This window comes from Numida meleagris, chromosome 5 (genome assembly GCF_002078875.1).
Source record: "Numida meleagris isolate 19003 breed g44 Domestic line chromosome 5, NumMel1.0, whole genome shotgun sequence".
In the NCBI taxonomy this organism is placed as follows: Eukaryota; Metazoa; Chordata; class Aves; order Galliformes; family Numididae; genus Numida; species Numida meleagris.
The window spans coordinates 2,030,870-2,037,905 of NC_034413.1; the positions used below are offsets into that span (position 1 = coordinate 2,030,870).

General features: G+C 45.2%; 1 long non-coding RNA gene across 1 annotated transcript; it reads right to left on the bottom strand.

Moving 5' to 3' along the window:
- Positions 2,597-4,826, bottom strand: LOC110400377. Its single transcript, XR_002439776.1, has 3 exons — positions 4,517-4,826; positions 3,728-3,809; positions 2,597-3,113 (listed from the first exon to the last, which is right to left on the bottom strand). It is a non-coding gene; the product is annotated as an uncharacterized LOC110400377 (long non-coding RNA).

The window sequence follows — 7,036 nt, forward strand, 5'->3', positions numbered from 1 at the left end:
TGTATCTCTGCAAATATTTAAGATGCAGATTTTACCAGTAAAACGAGCACTTATCCAGCGTGATTACAGCTGAACATTTCAGGTAGGCCCAGGTTGAAGGCCCCTAAACCATTTCTGATCTCATTGAAGCTGATAGGTGATAACTGAGTATCACAGGGGAGCAGGAGAATAAGGCAGAACTCAAGTCACAAGAAGCCAAAAGCCATGGAGAAACTCTCAGCAAGCTCCTAGTTTTGCACAAATGTGTTTTTGTAGACTGAGCGCTTTCTAGTATGTTTAGGTTTAACTCTTTCTAGAGAAGAGCATCTTTCAGCCTGCTTTTCTGAGCCACACACCCACCCAGCATTCACCAGCAGAGGAGACACCAGTCTGAAGATACACGCACAGTGTATTTGGGGCTGCTTTCACCCCTGCAGGACTCAGAGTAACCTGCATTTTCAATTTTCTGCTACCTTTGAAATGAATGGGCATCCCTATCTGCCATAATCTCTATGTTATTTCCTGTGTCACAGATGCAAGATCAGAGTCTGTCGTGCACTTCAGAAGGTATGTGGGATGAGAGAGAGATGGAAAGTAACAACGAATGGCCAAAATTTAGAGTTGGTTTCAACTCTCATTTAAAGTACTCCAAAGCTTTTTGCAATGGTAAACCAGAAGGAGCCCCGCTGTAAAAAATATGTGGTGGGAGAAGAATGGGGCCCTACAGAGAGCAGGAACATAGGATTTTTCAAGGTAAAATGTTTTATCATTAAACTCTAATGCTCCCAGTTTTGCTGGGGCAATTCTGGTGCAGATGGAACGCTCTAGATTTGCACCTAGTAAGTAGGTGCTAAATTGGGCTCGTGACATGCAGGAAGGCCACACGGGAGGTGACCTGGGCCTGCCCCGCAGCAGCAGCCTGCCCGCACCGCCACCAGGGGCCTGGGCCTTGGCCGGGATGGAGGGGCCTCCAAGAGGTCCTCGCTCAGCTCCTTCATCTTCCTTATCTCACAGCCAACTTTCAGCTTCTCAACTTACACTTTCAAATTAGGACGCGGAATATTTAAACCCTCATCTGAATAATAAATATAAATAAATCCCAATAAATCATCCGGAGGAGCCTACAACAGCGCATGACGGCTTGCTCTGCGGGGCCTCTTAAATTGGCATCTCACACTTTGCTGCTCCAAGCGTTGCCAGCCTCTTCTTTAAGGACATATAAAATTCAGTTCCTGAAACGCAGTGTATTTTCCTATTCATTGCCCACATCATAAGGCTGACCCACAAAATTTTAAGTGAGAAACAGAAATCTTAACCAAACTCCACAGAGATTACATGTGATATTGTTTTAACTGTTTGCTGAACTCTGCCTATTATTATTTGTGCTTCATTTTGGGGAAATAAAGTGAAAAAACAAGCACGTTTCACCTGGGAGCACGAAATTCTAGCAATGAAACCATTTTTCGGGAGGGATAAGGGAGAAATCCGAGTCTGCGAGAAAGGTCTGCAGGTTGTCTACATGTTTAAAATATTAATCAGTTCTCCTCTGGAAGAAAAAAAAAAAAGAAGAGAAGAAGGGGAATAATAAGAAAAAAAGACACATTACATCGAGCCAGTAACACTCAGAACTTGAGAAACTGTAAGATGATCCTTTCCTCAGAAAAATCCATCACCAGTTTAACTCCTAAAACGGAGCGTGTTCTCAAGATTGCTTTTTTCAAACAAATGAAATAGCTGTTCGTTTTCTTAAAAGTATGAAACGGCTGATGCTAATGATGAGTTTCTGCCATAATTGCTGCAATCTGTCATCTACAAGAGCTTGCAGCTCAGAGCCCGCTTTGGCAGAACTGTTGGACAGTACAGCACAAGAGTAAAACCTTCCATGACAAACTTCTGCAGATGATGCAGATTTATGCTGTCTATTAGATGCCAATATTATATGCTGTCTTTCACCTTTTTCTTCCTTTCTTAAAAAATGCTTATATTAAGAACCTCCTCCACATGATTTCCTTTTTAAAATGACTGAAACTGAAGTATTTAACACCGTAAATAAACTAAACCCTTTCTGCTTCTGTCTGTGCTGTTTGTGGGGAGCCTTCCCTTTCTTCCTCCCTTTTGCTCCTTTCAGAGAGAACCTAAGCACACCATCTTCTTAGACTTTCAAATATGACACACAGATCTATTTTTAAGCATCTATTTTCAGATACAGAAACAAACTCCTTCCTTATTCGTGTCCCTCTTCTTTGCAGATATTATGGGAAAAAAGCCTGACACGACGTTCCCCTCCTTCTCAGCACTCTCACCAGCTCATTCGCTGCTCATACTGGGGACACTGGGAGCTTCAAATGCGCAACCACAGCTCACCGGGCCCAACATTCAGCCTTGCTCTGCCATGATGGCAAACTGGGCTTTAGCACATTGCTCAGTCCTGTGCAAATCACTGTCTGATAGGTGCCACACTTTTGTAAACCATCATTTTTATATCTCTTTTGCTTATAAGAATGAAAACTGGACCCTCAAAACCCTTTGTAATTCAGCCTGGCAGCCATGCAATACAAATATTTCCATAATCCAAGTAAGAATTAAAAGTCAAATTACTTTATGGATTTATTTATATTTGTACACCAGGGACATCATCAAAACAGACCTCTAGAGCTGAAAAACAATTTTTTTCTTAAGCACAGTTTTTCTCCTTCAGTGTTAGGTTAACAGGTTCAACTTTGAGATACTGCAAGCCAAGAAGGGAAAAGCAACTGCACTCGGTGAATTTAATGAATCTGATACTTGTGGTACAAGGCATCTAAATGCATGTGAAAGAAGCGTGAACGTGTTACAACACAGCTTTAGTGAAAAAGCTCTTCTCGGACTCATCGGGACAAGCACGTCGGTGAGATTTGCATGTGCTGTGCCATAGCCCTGGCTCTGCTCGAGCTGGTGGTGATGCACCCAGTGAGCTCCATCCCTGTGCCATGGAGACTGAGGAACCTCCATATGTTCCCCTTCTCTACCGCATACCTTCTGCACAAATTTAATCACGGCTTTCTGGTGAGTTTGCTTCTTTTTTTTTTTTTTTCAGTAGCTCATCTTTCGTATTTGAGGCCATCTCGTCTTTCTACCAATTGAAATTTGGGATTCTGTTAAAAAAAAAAAAATAGTGACCTTTGGATGCAGTCTACAAAGTACTCCCACTAAACAGGCAATAAGTGAATCTAATAGACACCCCAACCCACGCCAAGTCCCATAAAATCAGGGTGTGAAGCATAAGGGAGAGAGGGATTCGTATTAATAATTCATTCCAAGCAACCCCCTGGAGCAGTTTTACTATGATATGCTATGCAGAATGCTTCAACACACTAATTAATATTTTCAAAGTGTTCCACGAGCCCCTTTTAAAAGCACTTTTGCCATTCATTGAGCATTCTGCATTTTCTAAAGGAAAGATGAGTTCTGCCCCCCAAACCAACTGATGAACTGCCCCCTTCAACTGAGACTTGCAGAGCAGAAGAAAGACAAACATCCATGCCAAACCTCTTACATTCACTGGATTAATAGCCTGTGCCTCTTTGCTCTTCAAATCCAAAATTAACTGGAATAAATTATGCTCCCTTTGCAATACGCACAACCGAAAATGCAGGTGACCTCAAGAGATATCTCATAATTGCAGTGAAGAGTCCCTGCCGCATTCCCCTTCCTCACTAATATGGAAATAAGAGCACTGTAAATAACTTGGTATTGATACAGCACTTACTTCTTCTTGTGCACAGCGTCAATTGTTATTTTGCAGTGAGTTAAAGCGTATCTGGTACTTGTTTACGAAGCAGCACAGTCCCCTACTCCAGGTAACAAGGAAATACAACAAGGTATTATTCTACGATGAAAAAAGGAGTGTTGTGAAGAATGGACTTAACCCACTATTTGCACATCAGGAGAAAAATCTGTCTGCAGCAGCACGGCAGTGCCGGTCTCCCCATCATATTTCTATTAAATGCACTATAACATATCAAAAAAAAAAAAAAAAAAAAAAAAGCTTGGGATGACACATGACCTGCTCGTGCTTAAAAATCATAACAAAAGAATTCCTTTAGTAAAAACGAGGCAGAGCATGCCATGTGAGTGAACTCGGCCCAAATGGCTCTTTCCCATTCTTGTACAAATAATCTCTTTTTTAATTAAGCACTGAGGACTCAACTAGCGAATTATTTTTAACCTCTGGTGTGCCAGAGAGTATTTTGTAAAGGTTGGGAATGGTCCTTCTAAAAAATGAGACCCTAATCTGGCACTGGGATAAGTTTCTGCAAAAATTGATCAGCTTTAGATGGACAAGGTTGAGAATTAAGCTGCCCGAGGCACCTAGGGTTGCAGGCAGTATATGCACAACTCTCCCACACCCATGAAAAATGCAGGCCCTCTTTGACATCTGAAGATGCAAATCACAGAATCACAGAATCCTTAAGGTTGGAAAAGACCTCTGAGATCCTCAGGTCCAACCCCAACCCATCCCCACCATGACACTGTTACATCCCCATGTGACACTGACCGTGTTCCTCAGTGCCACATCTCCACAAATCAGGTCATCATCTCCCGTTCAGCCACGCAGCCCCTTAATTTGGAGAAGCAGTGACCCATTGCTATGCAGGTCTTAATAAAGGGTTGGGCACAGTGTGGTGAGATGAAATCTGAGCACATGGTTGACATGGGGACAGGGGACACAAGGGCTATGGTGAGAGCTCACTGAGCTTCACCCTTGGTCCAGCTGCTGCCCTGTCTGGTGCTGATTTCATAGAAGTAGAGAACCATAGAGACATAGAATAACAGAAACAGAATGGTCGGGCTGGAAGGGACCCCAAAGCCCCATCCAGTGCCACCCCCTGCCATGGACTGGCTGCCCCCCACAGCTCAGGCTGCCCAGGGCCCATCCATGGTTGTGGGCACCTCCAGGAATGGGGCACTCACAGCTCTGGAAGCAGTACCAGGGCCGCACCATCCCCTGAGTATGGGTTTCTCCATCAGGGAAATGGTGAAGTGAAAGCCACATCCTTTGAAAACAGGATTGGCATGTCCTGATCCAGCAAGAGCGGGGGCACTGTGCTGGTGGTACGACCTGCTGGAGAAGTTTGGAGTTCTGCATCCAGTTGGTAGATGATACCTTCAGGTGAAGAATGGAACAAAGGAGCAAGATCTTGTGTTTTCCCTGCCAGGAAAAGACAGCAGGTCAGCGACCTGCACACAAACCCAGGGCAAGCCACTGGCTGAGCAAGCGCCGTGAGGCTGCAGACCCAGAAAATCCTTCCAGCCCCGACCACAGCCCCAAACCCACCTGGCAGGCAGGGGGAAAGAAGCAGAAATTGCTTCCACGGCTGTGCTGGTGTGCAGTGATGTGCTGACTTTTCAGACAGGCGCACACATACCTCCCAGACAGGGTGATACAGCCATCAGGGTAACTGCGCAGCGCAGGACAGGATCTGCCCCCACCGCCCCTCCACCTCTTTTCCCTCCCACACGCACTTTAATATGGAGTAAATTTAGCACCCCGAGAAGCTGCCAGATTGATAGCAATGGATTCTTGTTTTTAAAAGACACTTCATAGCTACAGCTGTGCAAGAAGGCAGCCCACGCTCTGACTTTTGTACAGCTTAGGCTGCGCAGAACAAGCTATGACACGAGCAGCGTGACCTTTCTCCCCCATAAGCATCCAAATAGGAGCCAGCTCTGGGGCTGCAGTGTTTGCGGCCCTATTTTACGCAGAGAAGGGGTTTTTTTTTTTGGTTTTGTTTTTGTTTTTAACAATTCTTTGGGTGCATCCAAACTCGCCCTCCTGTCGCCTTTCAGCCATGCCAAGGCCGTGTCCCCATGCAGAGCCGTGGGGCTGGGCGCTGCGGATGAGGGGGCCCTGGGGACAGCACAGGACATGTGCCCTCCGAGGGGACTACGCGTTGCGTGCTGCGTCCCCCCCCAGCTCCTTCTTCTTCGCTTTTGGCAGGGGAAAAAAACCACTAGATTTCACATTAAATGCAGTTAAATGAAATTGTTTGAAAGCTTAAGAGTGCCATCGTGTGGATGCGCGGCTCTCAGGGCCGGCAGCAGGGTCGGGCGCTCGCTCCCAGCTCCATTTGTGGGGTGCAGCAATGAGAGCCCTCCTGCTGCTGCCTCCCCGATCCCAAGGCTGAGCCCAGACCCCCAGCAGCAGCTGCCCTACAAGTGACAAAACCCCTGCCAGGTCCTCCCAGCATCCCCAGGCCGTGCAGTTCAGGGGGGAAGAGATGTGGGAGCCCGCGAAATCCCCCCCAGGAACAGAAAGGATCAGAGCAGCGCGTGCTCTCAATCTGCCAAAATGCAAAAATCAATTTGGGAGCAGCAATGGAGCAACTTCTGAGGGAGCTGCTGGGCCTAAGGGACACTGAACTGTTCCCAAGCCCTCTCCTCCCCCACCAAAACAGAGCAATCCTTAATTTCCCAATGAGTCTGCTTTGGGGTCCCACTGACTCGCCCTTCCTGCACTTGCAATACTCCTCACTCCTTTTTATTTTTTTATTTTTCTATATGGCCATCATTATTTTTTATTGTCATTGCACTTCATTACCAGTTTAACCTTTTCCCTTTTTTGTTTAAAGAACACACTTCGTCCTGGCACAAATCACATGAAACTAAATAAACCATGTTACAGGGAAGCAAGAAGAAAATAAATGTCTTCATTCTGAGGCCATTTCCTTTATGCTTTTGGACTAGGGGGCTGTTTGCACCTCAGAGTTCCATGTTTTGCTGGACTTTTACCACTGTCATGGTTTTTCCAATTGGAAAATAAAGAGATAAACTGCTACTTGTGCCTTTGGTTTTGTGATGTATAACAGTTATACTTATGATATCAGTGAGGTTTTAAATTCTGTACATCTTTAGGAAAAACCTTTGTTATTTCCATTCTTTAGTGAAAGCAGACTAGGTTTGCACAAAATATAAAAGAAGCAGAAGGACCTTTTCTCCTTCAGGTTTAGCAGAGGGACTGCTATTAATTAATGAAATACTGTTAACAAGATATTGACGTGCATGGGGCTGATCCATC